Source organism: Leptonychotes weddellii, chromosome 10 (genome assembly GCF_054177405.1).
Source record: "Leptonychotes weddellii isolate Sample4059 chromosome 10, ASM5417740v2, whole genome shotgun sequence".
Lineage (NCBI taxonomy): Eukaryota > Metazoa > Chordata > Mammalia > Carnivora > Phocidae > Leptonychotes > Leptonychotes weddellii.
The window spans coordinates 3671286-3686628 of NC_138378.1; the positions used below are offsets into that span (position 1 = coordinate 3671286).

Consider the following 15343-nt stretch of genomic DNA (forward strand, 5'->3'; position numbering starts at 1 on the left):
CCCACATTATTAAAGGGGAGACAGAGGCTCAGAGAGAAGTGACCTGACATGCAGCTAATACATGGCAAAGCAGGATTTGGACCCAGGTCTGTCTGAATCCTGCCTCTTATTTCACATGCCTTAAGGGAACTCTTGAGCCTTGCCCTCTACACACGGTACGCTTGTTACTGTCATCCCTCAACACCCAGCACAGTGCCCTGTGCAGAGGGGACACTTAGAAAATGTGCTGCCTTCATGAAAAAGAAAAGTCACGGAGCTTAGCAAGGTCCTGAAAGTCCACAGTGATTCCATGCTGGGACTCGGTTTCCAGATCTATAAAAGGGGAAGAGAATCAGCACCTCCCTAGGACCTTTTTCACTCTGGAGTTCTTAGCCTCTGCTATTGGATGGAGGCAATAAGGAAGAAGACTGACCTGAAGGGAAGTCTAACAGATTCAGCAAATGAAAATAGAAGACTCCCTGCTAAATGCATTTCAGAGAAACGATACATAATTCTTTAGTATGAGTATATCCCAATCTGGCAGAGGTCATGCTTACACTAAAATTATGTATTATTTACCTGAAATCCAAATGTAATGGCAGGCTGTACTTTATCTGGTTACCCCACCAGGATAAGGAGCACTTCCTCAACCTCAGGATCAGGCTTGGGTCTCTGCTCAAAGGTGGGGCTTCCAAAACCCCTCCAGATCCAACTGGGACACAATCAGTTCCCTCTCAGCCAGAGGGAAGAGCTGGGCAAATATGAGGCAAGACAGCAAGAGAGACCCAGCCATGTTCTTCAAACCATGGGAGGGAAAGCCAAATACAACGGGGGGCGGGGGCGCCTGGGTGGTTCAGTCGTTAAGCGTCTGCCTTCGGCTCGGGTCATGATCCCGGGGTCCTGGGATCGAGCCCCGCGTCGAGCTCCCTGCTCAGCGGGAAGCCTGCTTCTCCCTCTCCCACTCCCCCTGCTTGTGTTCCCTCTGTGTCTCTCTCTGTCAAATAATAAATAAAGTCTTAAAAAAAAAAAAAAATACAATGGGAAGAGGCAGGACAGGCCCATGGTTACAGGAACGGGGTCTCCAGAGGTTTCTTGCTCAGACACCCATCCCCTAGGAGCTCCATAAGCACACTTTGATCACCCCCCAGCTCAGCTCCTTCAGAAAAACAATGCATACTGCAGGCTTTTGCAGCAAGCTGGGTAAGGGAGAAGCACTGGCATATGCGGGAACCGGCTCCTAACGGCTCACATCAGTTCACGCCGGCTCATGAGAGCGGATTTTCAGGAATTTTGCAAGCCAGTTGTTAAACATGGCCTAATTAAGAGTTAAATCATATAAACTTATAAGTTATATTAAAACAAAGGTATACAACTGGATATTCACGTGTAAAAGAATGAAGTTGAACTCCCTATCTCACTTCATATACGAAAATTAACTCTAAATTGACCAAAGCTCTAAATGTAAGAGCTAAAACTACAAAACTCTTAGAAGAAAATGTAGGAGTAAATCTTCATGACCTTGGATTTGGCAATGAATTCTTAGATATGATATCAAAAGCACAAACAATTAAAAAAAAATTTTAATCACGTTTTATGTAATTTTATACTAACTTTTTAAATCTAACTTTATACCAACTTTTTATTTTTTTTAAAAGATCTTATTTATTTGACAGAGGGAGAGAAAGCATAAGCAGGGGGAGTGGCAGGCAGAGAGGGAGAAGCAGACTCCCCACTGAGCAAGGAGCCCGATGCGGGACTCCAATCCAGCACCCTGGGATCATGACGTGAGCTGAAGGCAGACACTTAACCAAATGAGCCACCCAGGCACCCCTATACCAATTAAAAAAAATTTTTTTTACCAAAATTAAACTTTTGTGCATCAAAGGACACCAAGATGTACTATATGTTTGCTAACTGAACATAATTAAAAAAAAGTGAAAAGACAACTCACAGAATGGAAGAAAGTATTTGCAAATCATGTATCTGGCATGTCCAAAATACATAAAGAATTCTCACAACTCAATAAAGACAACCAACTCAACTAAAAAATAAGCAAAGGACTTGAATACACATTTCTCCAAGGGAGATCTACAAAGAGCCAAAAGCACAGGCAATGATGCTCGATACCATCAGTCATTAGAAAAATGTAAATCAAAAACACAATGAGGTATGAATTCACACCAGCATGTCTTTAGCAATAACAACAACAAGCTGGAAATGACAAATGAGCACTGCTTATGGGAATATAAGATGGTGAACATTTTGGAGGCTCCTCAGCAAGTCAGACATAGAACTATGATGCAACCCAGCAATTCAACTTCTAGGTATACACCCCAAAGAACTGAAAATAGGAATTCATATAAAAACGGGTACATGAATGTTTACAGCAGCACAATTCAACACAGCCAAAAGGTGGGAACAACCCAAATGTCCACTGGCGGATGAATGGATAAACAAGATGCAGGCCATCCATACAATGGGATATTCTTTAGCCATAACAAGAGCAAAGTGCTGACACACACTACCACAGGACAAACCTTGAACACACGATGCTGAGTGAAAGAAGCCAGACCAAAGAGGTCACATCCTGTGTGATTCCATTTATATGAAAAACCCAGATGAGGCAAGTTCACAGGCACAGAAAGCAGGTTACAATGGTTGTGAGGGATAGAGAGGGAGAATACAGGGTGGCCACTTGATTGGGCACAGGGCTTCCTCTTGCAGTGATGAGAATGTTCTGGCAGTGGTACGACATTATCAGTGTACCCGAACGCTGCCAAGATGTCCACTTTAAAATAGTTAAAATGGTGAGTTTGATGTTATGTGAATTTTACCTCAATAAAAAAGGTACTAAATACTTAAAGCTCATCACTTGCTAATCATTTTATTTCATCTTACCACTATCGGTACTCTAGGGGTTGTTTTTGTTGACTGCGCCGGCATGATGGAAACTCCATATGATGGTGCAGCACTCCATATCCTGGTATCGTCCCGACTTTGGGTTCAGTGATGTCATGTTCATAGCCTGGGACTGGCCATGGTGGGGCTATTCACACCACAGAAATCAGCAAATGCCACAAGCCAGTCTTTTTTTTTTTTAATTCTGAAACCAACTCTCCCATTCTCTGTTCCTCGTAGACCTATTTAACGTTACAGATCTCATGCCACCATGCCAGCTGCCTCAAAACATTTGACAGGTTATAATTTTTTTAAGGGAAGATTTAAAGACAAAAATCTTTAGAGATCAGAAGAAGGTACTGGAATTCCTCAGAGCTGACGTCAAGGAAAGACAATGGGGCTTACCTCAAGGCACTGCGTACCTCCTACTAGCTGAAGAATTTTGAGATGCTTCCCAGTGGAACCATCGGACTGAGTTTCTGTCCCTACTTACTTGGCTTGCTGGTGGGTATCCCTGAGACCCAGATCCCTCAGCTCTGAGAACAGGTCACTTGGGCAGAGCTACAGGGAGATCTCCTGAAACAATCTGTGAGAATATGGAGCGCGGCGCCAGGCATGGAGTAAGCGCTCCACTTATTTGGGTTTCCAAAGATATGCCTTGGTATTTTGAACTATTAACTAGTGAATCCTCTTCCACCCTCTCTTCCCTCCTACCCCGTCTCTTCCCCCATCAGTCAGCAGGCCCCATTCATTGCTCCTGAGAAGAGAGGCTGTCTCGTGTTGGGTCCCCCAAAAAGAGATGTCATCACAAGGATTCTATTTGGGACGTGACCCTAGGAAACAGTCATAAGGGAGAGAGAAAGACGAGGTGAAGGAAGCTACAAAGTGTGTGTCACGGGGCAGGCAGAGCTTGACTCCGAGGGGGAATACAGAGACCATACAGAACACATATCTCAGCAACCCCACATAGTGAGGAAGCTGTCATGCACCGAGGGTCCTCCTGAGAGCAGTGAGATGCTGGCTGTGCAGCTGGGCAAGCGCACACACCGGGCAGCTCTGGGGGTCCCACAGCGCCATCAGGCCCGCAGTGCTGCCCGAAGCTGGCTCCTACAAATGCAGGGGGAGATGGGTAGGCAGGGCTTTGCTGGAGTTGTTGTGGCAGAAAAAGAGTAAAGTCTTCCGGATTCCAGAGCCTAAACCCTAAGTCGGAAATCCATTTCCCAGTCCTCAGTTATGATGGTCCCTGAGTTAGGAGGAGGTGGGAAGGAGGAGAGGTGGGAGGAAAAGGAGGAAGCCTTCCAAAGTTGGCTTCAGGGGGAGTTGGGTGGAGGTGTGACCTGGACCCCACTCCCTGGGGCAATCAGGTGAGGGCCCAGGGCAGAGCAAAAACAGCCCACTGTGCGTGTCCAGGCAAGCAGGATGGAGGAAGCCTATGGGGTTCCCATGCTCCAGAGTGAATACCAGAGCCCCAGAGAGGGGCCCTGGAGGGACCAGGAAAATTCCAGTTGGGCCCTGGGGGTCCTGCATGGGGAGCTGAGGGCTGAGCACCATATGCCCCCTGAAATCAGCCCACCCTTGGGGGAAGGAGAAAAGCAGCCCAGACTGCCTCAGGGAAGCACGGGGCTTCAAGATAGAAATTCCAGAAAAAGAGTGCTACATCTCTGACACACCTGCCACGATGATTATTTTGCTCTCTCTGCAGCCTGTTCTGTGACCACAGTAAAATCGACACCCTTTAGGGGCAGCTGATCCCTGCCGGCAAGATAATGAGCCAACTAACACCTTCCTCCAGGGAGATGGCACTTTTCTCAGGGAAACCTCAAAGGGCCGCCACTGATTTTTCTCACTCTGAATCAAGGCAGTAGCAGGTCCTATTATCCCCACTGGACTAATGGGGAAACTGAGGCACAAGGTGGCAAAGGCAGGCATGTCAGGGAAGGCTCTGGGAAGACCACCTGGTTGGCAAGACTCATTGCCAGGCGCTCGCCTCCTTGCCATCCTTAGGGTCTACCACGCAGAGAGCTTGAAGTACCCCTCACCACCTCCATTCTGCCACATGTGCAACCCCCCACCTCCTCGGAGCCCCCCAAGCTCGTAATACTCTTTGGTGTGAATGTGCAGCTTTACAGGGAGAGGCGGCAGAAAGTTGTAAGAAAGTGACTATTTCCAAAGATCCCTTTTTTTCAAAAACAACCCATAACGGGGCCTGGGCAAAGAAAGAGCGTGGAAATGCCACAAACAGGTTCTAAAAAATGCATGTTTGGGGCGCTGAAAGAGAAGGCTATGGAGAAATGTACCCAACGTGTTAAACACATTGAACTTTTCAGGAAGAACCTTGTGCTAAGTCCACTGTTTTAGCGAAAAGTTTCCCAAGCCACAGTGTGTCACCTGCTGTGCCATGTGGGGACCCCTCAGGCCCTTACTTCCTCCCCATCCCTGGGTAACTGGGGTTTGCTGGAATATGGTTACTTTTTTTTTTTTAAGTTTCTCTCTCTCTCTCTCTTTTTTAAGTTTGTTTATTTATTTGAGTAATCTCTACACCCAACGTGGGGCTTCAACTCATGACCCTGAGATCAAGAGCTGCATGCTCTTCCAACTGAGCCAGCCAGGGGCCCGTGGAATATGGTTACTTTAAAGGGGAGCTGTGTGCACAACAATGTGAATGTACTCAGTGCCATTAAACTGCACACTTAAAAATGGTTGAAATGATAAACTGTATGTTATGCGTATCTTACAACTTTCAAAAGGTAAAAAAAAAAAAGGTACGGGGTAGGGGGAGTGCTATATCATTACCCAACAAGCCAAAACCTTACACTCACACAAAAACCTGCCCACGGATATTTATAGCAGCTTTCATCATAATTGCTAAAACTTGGAAGCAACCAAAATGTCCTTCAGCAGGTGAATGGATAAACTGTGGTCTATCCAGACAACGGAGTATCATCCAGCACTAAAACAAAATGAGCTATCAAGCTGTGATGGCAGGTATGTATCATTATACATTTGTCCAAACCCACAGAATGCAGAACACCAAGAGTGATCCTAATGTCAACTCTGAACTTCAGTTAATAATGACATATTAATACTGGCTCGTCAACTATAACAACATCCCACACTAATGCAAGACGTTAAACGGAGGCCAAAGTGGACAGGAGGCTGGGGGTGAGTGCTATGCGGGAGCTCTCTGTATTCTCCCTTCATTTCTCCATAAACCTAACAATGCTCTAAAAAAACTAAGGCTATTCATTTTTAAAATTAAAAAAATCAGAACAGTGTTTAAAAAGACACGTGAAAAGACGTTTACCCTTATCAGCCAAGAAATCCAAGGTGTATACATGATGCCATGTTTTGCCTATCAGAGTAAATTAAATGAATAAATACAGTCTTGTAATAACTGGAGAAAAAAGAGTATTTCTTCTTCGAACTATTATTAAAATATGTAACAGTCTTTTTAAACGTGTATCTGTGGGGCCCTCAGATGATCTTGCACAACCAAGTGGTATGGTCCCATGCTTTGGGGAACGTACCTCTAATTTAAGATCTTGACCTGGGACAACTTCAGCTAGACCCTCCAGATAAATCAGATCTTCTTCCCTCTGCCCTGTGTCCCCAAGGGAGTAGCCACGGCTCCCAGAGCAGGAAGGAGGAGAGCCAGGCCAGAACTGGTTCTGAGGGAGCTCTGTCCCTCTGCTGAAGGCCACACGTTTGCCAGGTGGCATCTCTGGTCAGCTATCCCTGGGGCCCGGGGTCCCCGGCTGAAGAAAGACCTATTTTCCTGGCTCAAATTCCAGTTCTGCCACTTACCCACTGTCTGGCTGCAGCAAGTTCCTCTCACTTTAGGATTCTCATTTGTAAAATGGGGATCAACATGGAGGATAAGAGAGATACTCCCCACAGGCTCTTATCACAGCATAAGTGCAAAAGGGGAACAATCCGCTAACAGTTACTGACATTTCTCTCTTTTTTCCTTTTCCAAGTTAATCAGTTTCGCTTTGGTCAGCCTAAGGCATCTATGTCTATCAGCCTAAAGAGAGGAGAATCTTTACAGGTTGGTAGCAGGCACAGCTGAGCCTTATTTAGTGCCTGCCACGTGCTAGTCAGCAGCCCCGGTGCTTTACAGGGGCTGAGCTGCCCAGTACACACCAGGCTTCCGCTTCAGAAGGTGCTGCTGCGGTTCCAGGGGAGGGGGATGCTGAGGGAGGGAGAGACTTGCTCTCCCAAGGCAAGCTGCCGGGAAGCGTGCTCCCTCCCAAAGGAAGACAGACAGAGAAACAAGGTAAGTAAGCTTCAGCTTCCCGCTTGCACAACAGGATTTCTGGTAAGACAATAATCTTGAGAGCAGACACTGCTGTTGAGGGCAAAAGGTTTTTCACAATTACCTTCTATCTTCATTTGACGTTTCGGGCTCCAAGACAAGAGGACCTGCACCTGGAGGTGAGTGGGCCCTAAGTCCAATGACCTGTGTCTGTGTAAGAAGAGGGAGGATGCAGAGGCACACACAGCCAACGTGAAGACCATGTGACTAGGCAGAGACAGAGGGGTGCAGCCACAAGCCAAGGGGCACCTGGAGCCACCAGAAGCAGCAAGAGTCCAAGAGTCGGGAAGGAGCCTCCCAAGAGCCGGCAAAGCGAGCCCAGCTCTGCTCACACCTGGATTTCAGACTTCTAGCCTCTGGACCATGGGAGACCACACTGCCATTGTTTTAAACCTCCCAGTATCCCAGGGGAACTTGGTTACAGCAGCCCCAGGACACTCATATGGGAAACAGAAGAAAATGCTCCAAATCCTGGCCCTGGAAGACGGTGAGGAGGGCATGGGCCCAGAAGAGGAAGGCAAGCAGGACAAGAGAAGGTGTAAGCCTGGGCAACACCAGGCTGTCCCCCATCTCTCTGTTGAAGCCCTCTGCAAGGAGGTGGCCAGAGTAAGGCAAGGCTGGGCAGAGGGAGGACCCTGGGGCTGAGCCATCCTGAGCTGTCACAGATCTTCCTGGAGGCTGGACAGGGTCTGGCTTGGGGCTCACATGGTGCTGGGAAGGGGGGCACCTGGTAGGAAGAACAGCTCTGTGACAAAACCCCCGAACAGGCTGAGCAGACTGACAGATGCCATCTTGGAGATGCTGTGGGTGGAGGAGGGGCAAAAAGATATCAGATGAGGGGACACAAAGGAACTGGACATTTATTTTAATTTGCTCTGCAGAGTGGTTAGAGAGTGGGCTTGGGAGGCAGTGTCCAAATCCCACCCTGCACTTATTTGTGCTGTGACCTCACATGACCTGCACAACCTCCTTGTGACTCAGTTTCCTCACTGTAAAACGGGAAAACAGTAATACCGCCCCCATAGGGTGGTGTGAGAGTTACATGGATTGTAAGTGTGCCTGGCCTAAAGTACCAGCTCAAAAGAGTCAATAAATACATGTTAACTTTTCTTCTTGCCTCCCGCTAACCAAGAATAGGGCTTTAGAGAAGAGCCAGTCAACCACAGGCAAAGGAAAGGAGCGCTCTGTTCTATGTGTGTCCGAGCGGCAGAGTGAGCTCTGTTTCTTCATGCCGTGAAACTCTCCCAGAATCATTACATTTACTGGCTGTATATTATTAACCATTGGCCCAGATGGCCCAGTGTCCCAAACATGGCCCAGCACATAGTAGGTATTCAATAAATTAACTGTTGAATCAGTGCAGCATTGGAGAAGATAAAGAAATGGCCTAACTTGGATGAGGAGCTATGTCAGCCCCATGGCAGATTCAGTGACCCATCCAGTGACTGCCCACCCTGTCCCCCCCGCAAGAAAGAAGTCAACCATAATCAGGTCCCAATGAAAGCAGAGGACACCCCCAGCTCCTATGTCCCCACACAGTCAGGCGTGAGGGGCAGGTGACACTCGTGTCCATGAAACTCCAGTGTAAAGAGACTCCTCACTTGACATGGACCAAGCCGTGCTGCTCCAGTCTCTCATCTCTCAGAAACCCCAAAGGTTTATACAACAGAGCCACAACGTGTGGGGAGGTTGAGCAAAAATGAAAATGATCATTTCAATCTATTGGCAATGCCCCTAGTCAACTCCATAAGCAAACAGCAGGGTAAAATGAGCGGACTTGAAGCCCACTTGGTTCTCATGCCATGAGCACCTCACTGCTGAGCATAATCCCAGTGCTAGCAGTATTTTTCATGCACCGTGCATCGACTAGACAAGTCCCCTGCTGCATGTGGTGATCAAACAAAGAAATAAGATAAGCTTTAACACCAAAGGAAAAACTGACTGAGTTTGAGGTACTGAGAAATACTGTTAGCAGGTTGCAAAAACCGGCCTCAATCCCTCACACCTCCCTGTTTCCACAGCATTTGCAAGGGGACTTTGCTGCTCTTCCCATTAAGATCAGGGGACTTTTTCTCTACCCCTCGACTCTGGGTGACAGGGTGGCATTAATGACCGTGAGCTGGTTCCGTGCCTAGCACTCAAGAACTCCGTATGCTTCTGCTCTGCCTCAGCCATGAGAACAAGCCCCAGCTAGCTGCCTGGAGGACGAGAGACCGCATGGAGCCAAGACAAGCCTTCCTGGCGAGGCCACCTTAGTCCAGCTAGTGCCCAGCAGAGCTGGCTGCTGCCCACAGACACCTGAGTGAGCCCAGCCAAGACAAGACCCACTAGACTGAAGCCAGCCTAAGATACTGACCCTCAGCATCATAAGCTCAACAAATGGCTGTCATTTTAAGCCACTATGTTTGGGGTTGTTAGGTAACAAGAGCTAACTGAGTAGTTTGATAGCAACATGGTGCCTACCTGAGGAATTTGAAGGGTAATTTTGACCAGTGGTGATTTTTGCCTTACCATATCCCTCATAGGCTGTGACTCCACGATAACCCACTTTTCCCAGGATCCGCTGCTGGGATAGACAACTGAACCAGCATTGAAAGGGGTCAGAATTGATGAGGTCCTCTGGTAGTGACATTGTACTTTCTGTTTTCTTCAAATATTGAAAGGTCTTGACAAAGAGTTTCTTCAGCTTCCCTTCTCCCATCATTGGTCACCCTCCAGGCTAACTTAGCTTTGACGATGGCCTCTGCGTCTGATCCTTGCCCTCTGTTTTCTCGCCCACTTCTCTGAAGGGCCTCGATAGCTAAAATTAGCATTTTAACCCATAGCAAGATTAACTTCCACCGGTTCTTAAGGCAATCCAGCTCAAGTACTCGCATGCTTTTTGACATCATTTGAGATCAACACTGTTTGTTAGAATGCAAAAGAAACAGCTAGGAGAGAGGCCACAGGACACACAGGAGAGCTCTCACTGGCCGAGAGAGTTGGCAGCATGGATATCCCACTCTACCTGGCTTAGAAAATACTGTAGGTTCTGCCACACTCGGTCTCATCAGCTGGATGCTGTGCCAAAATGATGGGGGCGTTCACATTAACAAAGCACTCAATTTATTTAGTAAAATATTTCAAACAAGAAGTGGTAGAATGTACATTATTAGCACTGCTCAGGATGACATTAACTAGAGGAGTCCAATTTAGCTTTCACATATTGAAAATACATTTTTTCACCAATTCGAATGTTTATGGAGCATGTACTCCGTGTCAGGTGCCATTTCATGTGCTGGTTTCCCTTATGATACACCAGTACACAGACAGGTGAGAGAGCTTTTTTTTAAAATAAATTATATAATGCATCAGAAAGTAAGTGTCATGGAAAAAAAACAGAGCATGGTAAGGAAGGGTAGGAGTGAGGTGGGGGGGTGTGGGAGGAGGCAGGCAAGGAGGGAGGGTTGCCATTTTAAATGGGACGGGTCAGGATGTCTAAACAAACACAGGAAGCTAGTGATGGAGTGAGCCACAGGGGTATCAGGGCCAAGGCCCTGAGGTGGGAATGTGTTCGGCATGCTTGAGACATGATACACTAAATGAAAAGGAAATTCATTCACAGATACCAACCTGCCCAACTATATTTTGTGATTCTTTCAGGGAAAGTCTATTTCCCTGGACCTTTGTTTCCTCGACTGCAAAGCAGGGAGAAAAATGTCTAGGTACCAAGTGACCTACAATTGTAGCTATAGAGGTACTCTTCCCAGTTAGATGACAAGAGGCCTGTCCCTATCACCACTGTCACTATTACTTTCCTCTATGGCAGATGGAGAAAGCCCAGCTTAGAGCTCTCTTTTTGGCCAAGAGATGGGGATAACCCAAAGGGGAGAACCGTCCTCCAGGACCACCTCCCTTTATCCACAGAACATGAGTTTGAAGGTCACCTTTGCTAGCTGTTGTGCATCCCAACACCAGTTCTCCGCACCACAGGCCCGGCCATGCTGGAGGCTTATCATGACCTCTTGCAGCTCAGGACACATAAAATAAAATGGTACATAACACCATAATTCATAATCACTTGGCAGGCTATAAACAGATTTGTGCGTTTATGGTATGAAATAACATAATTCAGAATATGGTATTGGAGATGGTTATTGTTATCTATGATTATACTAATTAGGCAGGAAAACTGCAGACAGATGTGGTGCTGAATTCAAAGCAGAGTAGGACAGAGGGTCCCAAATATTGATGGAATTCAGAAGATTACAAGAGTTAACCCCTACCTATTCAACTGCCCACTCTGGGAATGCCGCATATGGGTAGGCATTCTTTGTACATATGCACCTTGTGCACACTGAATGCAATGCACGGATCCACATTACAGGGGCCTGTGGGCTCTACTTGTTAAAGGCATGTCAATTAGGACCCACAAAGATGATGCTTTGGCTGACAAGCGATGGTACTCCTCCAACTTCTCCATCTTTTGGCAGTGCCAGGCTGCACTGAACTTTGTTTTTTCAATTAAGCTACAATTTACATACAGTACTGTTTACCTTTTTAGTATATGGTTCTATGAATTTTGATAAGCAGACACAGTAGTGTAGCCACCATAAGAACGGAGATACAGAAGAATACCTCCTCCTCCCAGTTACCCTACACCTCTTCTGATCACCCCCTTCCCCTCCCCTAGCCGGGTAACCACAGATCTATTTCTGTCCCTGTTGGTTTGCCTTGTCCAGATGTGATACAAATGAACTGCAGAGTACGTAACTTTACTAGTCAGACTTCTTTCACTCACCATAATGCCTCTGAGATGCATCCAGGTTGTTGCGTGCTTCATTAGTTCATCCTTGTTATTGCTGGGTTGTATTCCAGTATGTGGGTGGGCCACAGTTTGTTTATTTACTTTCCCCACCTACTGGGTGGTGTCTGAGGAAGCCCCAGAGAAAGTCAGGACATTCACACTGCCTAACAGCAAGGAGGCCACCCCTGTCCACGGTGGCAGTGGAAGCCATGTGGGGAGTAATGACAAGGCATCCAATGTCTTCCAGGCACTGCTATCTCCCAGGGAGGTATCAGTGATGGCCCAGTGGGGAGCCAAACTACCACCCTCCCCAAGGACTAATGAGAAGCTCCTCCTTGGGGGTTGAGACGGAGTGAGCAACCTGGCCGTCTATCTACCTGCTTCTCCTGCTGAGCAGTATCAAAGAAAGCTAGCTAAAATAGAAGGTTTAATCAATCCAGGCCCTCATAACACAGTACCGAAAAAGTCTACATTTCAATCAAAACTCATTTGCCGTACCCAAGAAACAGGAAGAAACTGACTGAAAAAAGAAAATCCACAGATGCTAACACCAAGATGCAAGAAATGTTGGAATTATCTGACAAAGATTTTAGAGCAGCTATCATAAAAATGTTTCAATGAACACTTATGAATATGCTTAAAACAAATTTAAAAAATAGAAAGTTTCAGCAAAAAAAAAAAAAAGAAGAAAAGAAAAGAAAGGAAAGAACAACCAAATGGAAATTTTAGAACTGAAAAAGGCTATAACCAAAATTTTAAAAACTCAATGGATGGGCTCAAGAACAGGATGGAAGGGACAGAAAAAAGAATCAATGTATTTGAAAATAAAATAAATTCCCAGTCTGAACTACAGAGAGAAAACAGGCTGAAAAAATGAACAGAGTCTCAGGAACCTGTGGGACTAACAAAAAGTGTAACATTCATGTCATCAGAGTCCTGGCAGGAGAAGTAAAAGGGTACTGAGCTCAAACAGTACTTAAATAATGGCTGAAAACTCCAATTTGGCAAAAGACATAAAACCTACAGACCCAAACAAGATAAAAGCCAAAGAAACCCTCACCAAAATACACCAGAGTCAAACTTCTGACCTCTAAAGACAAAGACAAAAATCTTGAAAACAATGAGAAAGAAATGATACCTTACCTAACGGGGAAAAACCATTCTAATGATAGCAAATTTCTCATCAGAAACTTGGAGGCCAGAAGAAAATGGTACATTTTGAAAGGGCTGAAATAAAAGAACTGTCAACCCAAATTCTATATCCAGAAAAAAATACCCTCCTTGAATGAAGGGGAAATCAAAACATTCTCAAATAAAAGAGAACCAAGAGAATTTGTCACCAGCAGACCTACCCTAAAGGAATAGCTAAAGGAAGTTCTCTAAACAGAAAGAAAATAATAAAAGAAGGAAACTTGGAACATCAAGAAGGAAAAAGAGGGAGCGCCTGGGTGACTCAGTAATTGGGTCTGTCATCAGCTCGGGTCGTGGTCCCAGGGTCCTGGGATCGAGCCCAGCATCGGACTCTCTGCTTGGAGGGAGGCCATCCTCTCCCTCTCCCAGTCCCCCTGCTTGTGTTCCCTCTCTCACTGTCTTTCTGTCAAATAAGTAAATAAAATCTTAAAAAAAAAAAAGAAGGAAAAAGAGTAACAGAGTAAAAATATAGGTAAATACAGGTAATATTAGTATACCTATAAAAATATAGGTAAATTCTAAATTTCCCTTAGAACTTTTAAAATGATGTTTGATGTGGTTGAAACAAAAACAACACTGTCTGATATGGTTCTAAATGCATGTAGAATATATAAGATAACCATAAATGGGGGAGGGTAAGTGGAGATAAAGTTGTTACACTTCAGTCCCAATGGTAAAATAATGACATCAGTGGACTCTGATGAACTACATGTCTACGATGTCATACAGAGAGCAACCACATACTCAATATGGGGATAACCAATGGAGTCTGCCTAAACCATGGGCCACAAAGGTGGTCTCTCTGCAACTGTACAGCCTAAGACCAGAGATGGTGTGTCTGTAGCCTTCTTGACAGAGAAACTAGGGGCCCAGCAGTCAGAGCACAGCCTATCTGTGGCTGGGGGGATCTACACAAAGTGGCTGCTCCCTCAGCAAGACCTACTTCCCTCCACACAGTCCATGAGCTCTGAAGAGCTCTGTCCCTACTGGTGTCCAAACTCCCAGTGCACACCCACATTTCCTGCTTCCTGCCTGCACTCCAGGGTATTTACCTACTGTTTACCCAGCAACTCCAGACAAGCTCCAGTCTGGTTAACCCAGTCAACTTCTCTGCTGTTCAGTGGCAAAACCACAGCTTCTCCAATGAGGTCTGAACCCCTTCCAAGTATGCCCTTTCTTGGGTAATCTCTCTACCCTAGGGTACCACACACAGTTGCCTTATATCTTATAGTTGGTCTTTCATTACAGTTCATCATTCTTATGTTAAACTTCTAGAGTGTCAACTACTGTGGTTTTTGTCTCCTGATTAGACAGACTACTACAGAATTCTAGGAGTGGTCCCGCGACACAGATCCCTAAAGATGGGATCTAGGGACTGATTTGATCATGCCCCTGGACTTGAGTGTGATGCGGAGCTCCTTGCCAATGAGAAATGTGTTGCTTGTAACCCCTGACATGCAGTGGCATCACAATTAATCAAGCTATCATCTGTGGTTGACTGTGATAAAGTGCCAACTGCAGCACGTGCCTTGGGAGCTCAAGTAGCTTCTGCTCTTGCCGCATTGGCAGTAATGATGACTACAAGGGCTGTGGTGTGGGACGAATGTTTCTGAGTGCCCTTGAGTGCTTACGGAGAGAAAATGACAAGCTCAGGTCTGTTAACTCCCACCTCAAGTCATGGTCTAAGAAGCAGACAGCCTCCACGACAGCCTTAAAAGAATCTCTTCTTTCTCCTAGCCGCAGGGCTGACATTGCTGAAAATCAAACACAAAATGGAATGGTGTAAGTTGCTGAATTAAAATGGCAGCTGAATTCCCAGTCTCGCCAAGTTTCTCATGTAAAAATTAGGTCATTAATGGGGAAAAAATGAGATCCTTGAAACGTGGAATAAGGACATCTTATTGGACCTCAAGAAATTGACAATGTTGACGTCTGGGTCATCCTGAGTCTCTCTTAGCAGCAGCAACAGATTCCCCTCCAATGTCCAAGACCTGTCTCTGCCAGCTTAAAAGCCCTGTGATACCCTCATTTGGGGAAGACACCTTGAAAGGGGATGCTCTTTCTTCTCTGAACCCACCCTAACTACCCCCTGTTGCCAGAAGACCCCTAACGAGAATCAAGTCTCAGCACGATTGGGTGGACAGGTATACACTGTGACCCAGGAGGAAACAGTT

The 15343-nt window shown here is 46.0% G+C and overlaps 1 protein-coding gene across 4 annotated transcripts in view; it reads right to left on the reverse strand.

Moving 5' to 3' along the window:
* The window catches only part of ZNF831 (zinc finger protein 831), a 103063-nt gene that overhangs the window by 71627 nt on the left and 16093 nt on the right, over positions 1-15343 (reverse strand). For 2 of the 4 annotated variants that reach the window (XM_081832508.1, XM_081832507.1), the window contains exon 2: positions 14839-14923. The exons of 1 other annotated variant lie outside the window; for it this stretch is intronic. The gene's annotated coding sequence lies outside the window, so the exon portion shown is untranslated. Of the gene's footprint in view, positions 1-11972; positions 12443-14838; positions 14924-15343 lie in introns of those variants that run through there. One more of the 4 variants, XM_081832509.1, reaches the window with a different exon arrangement.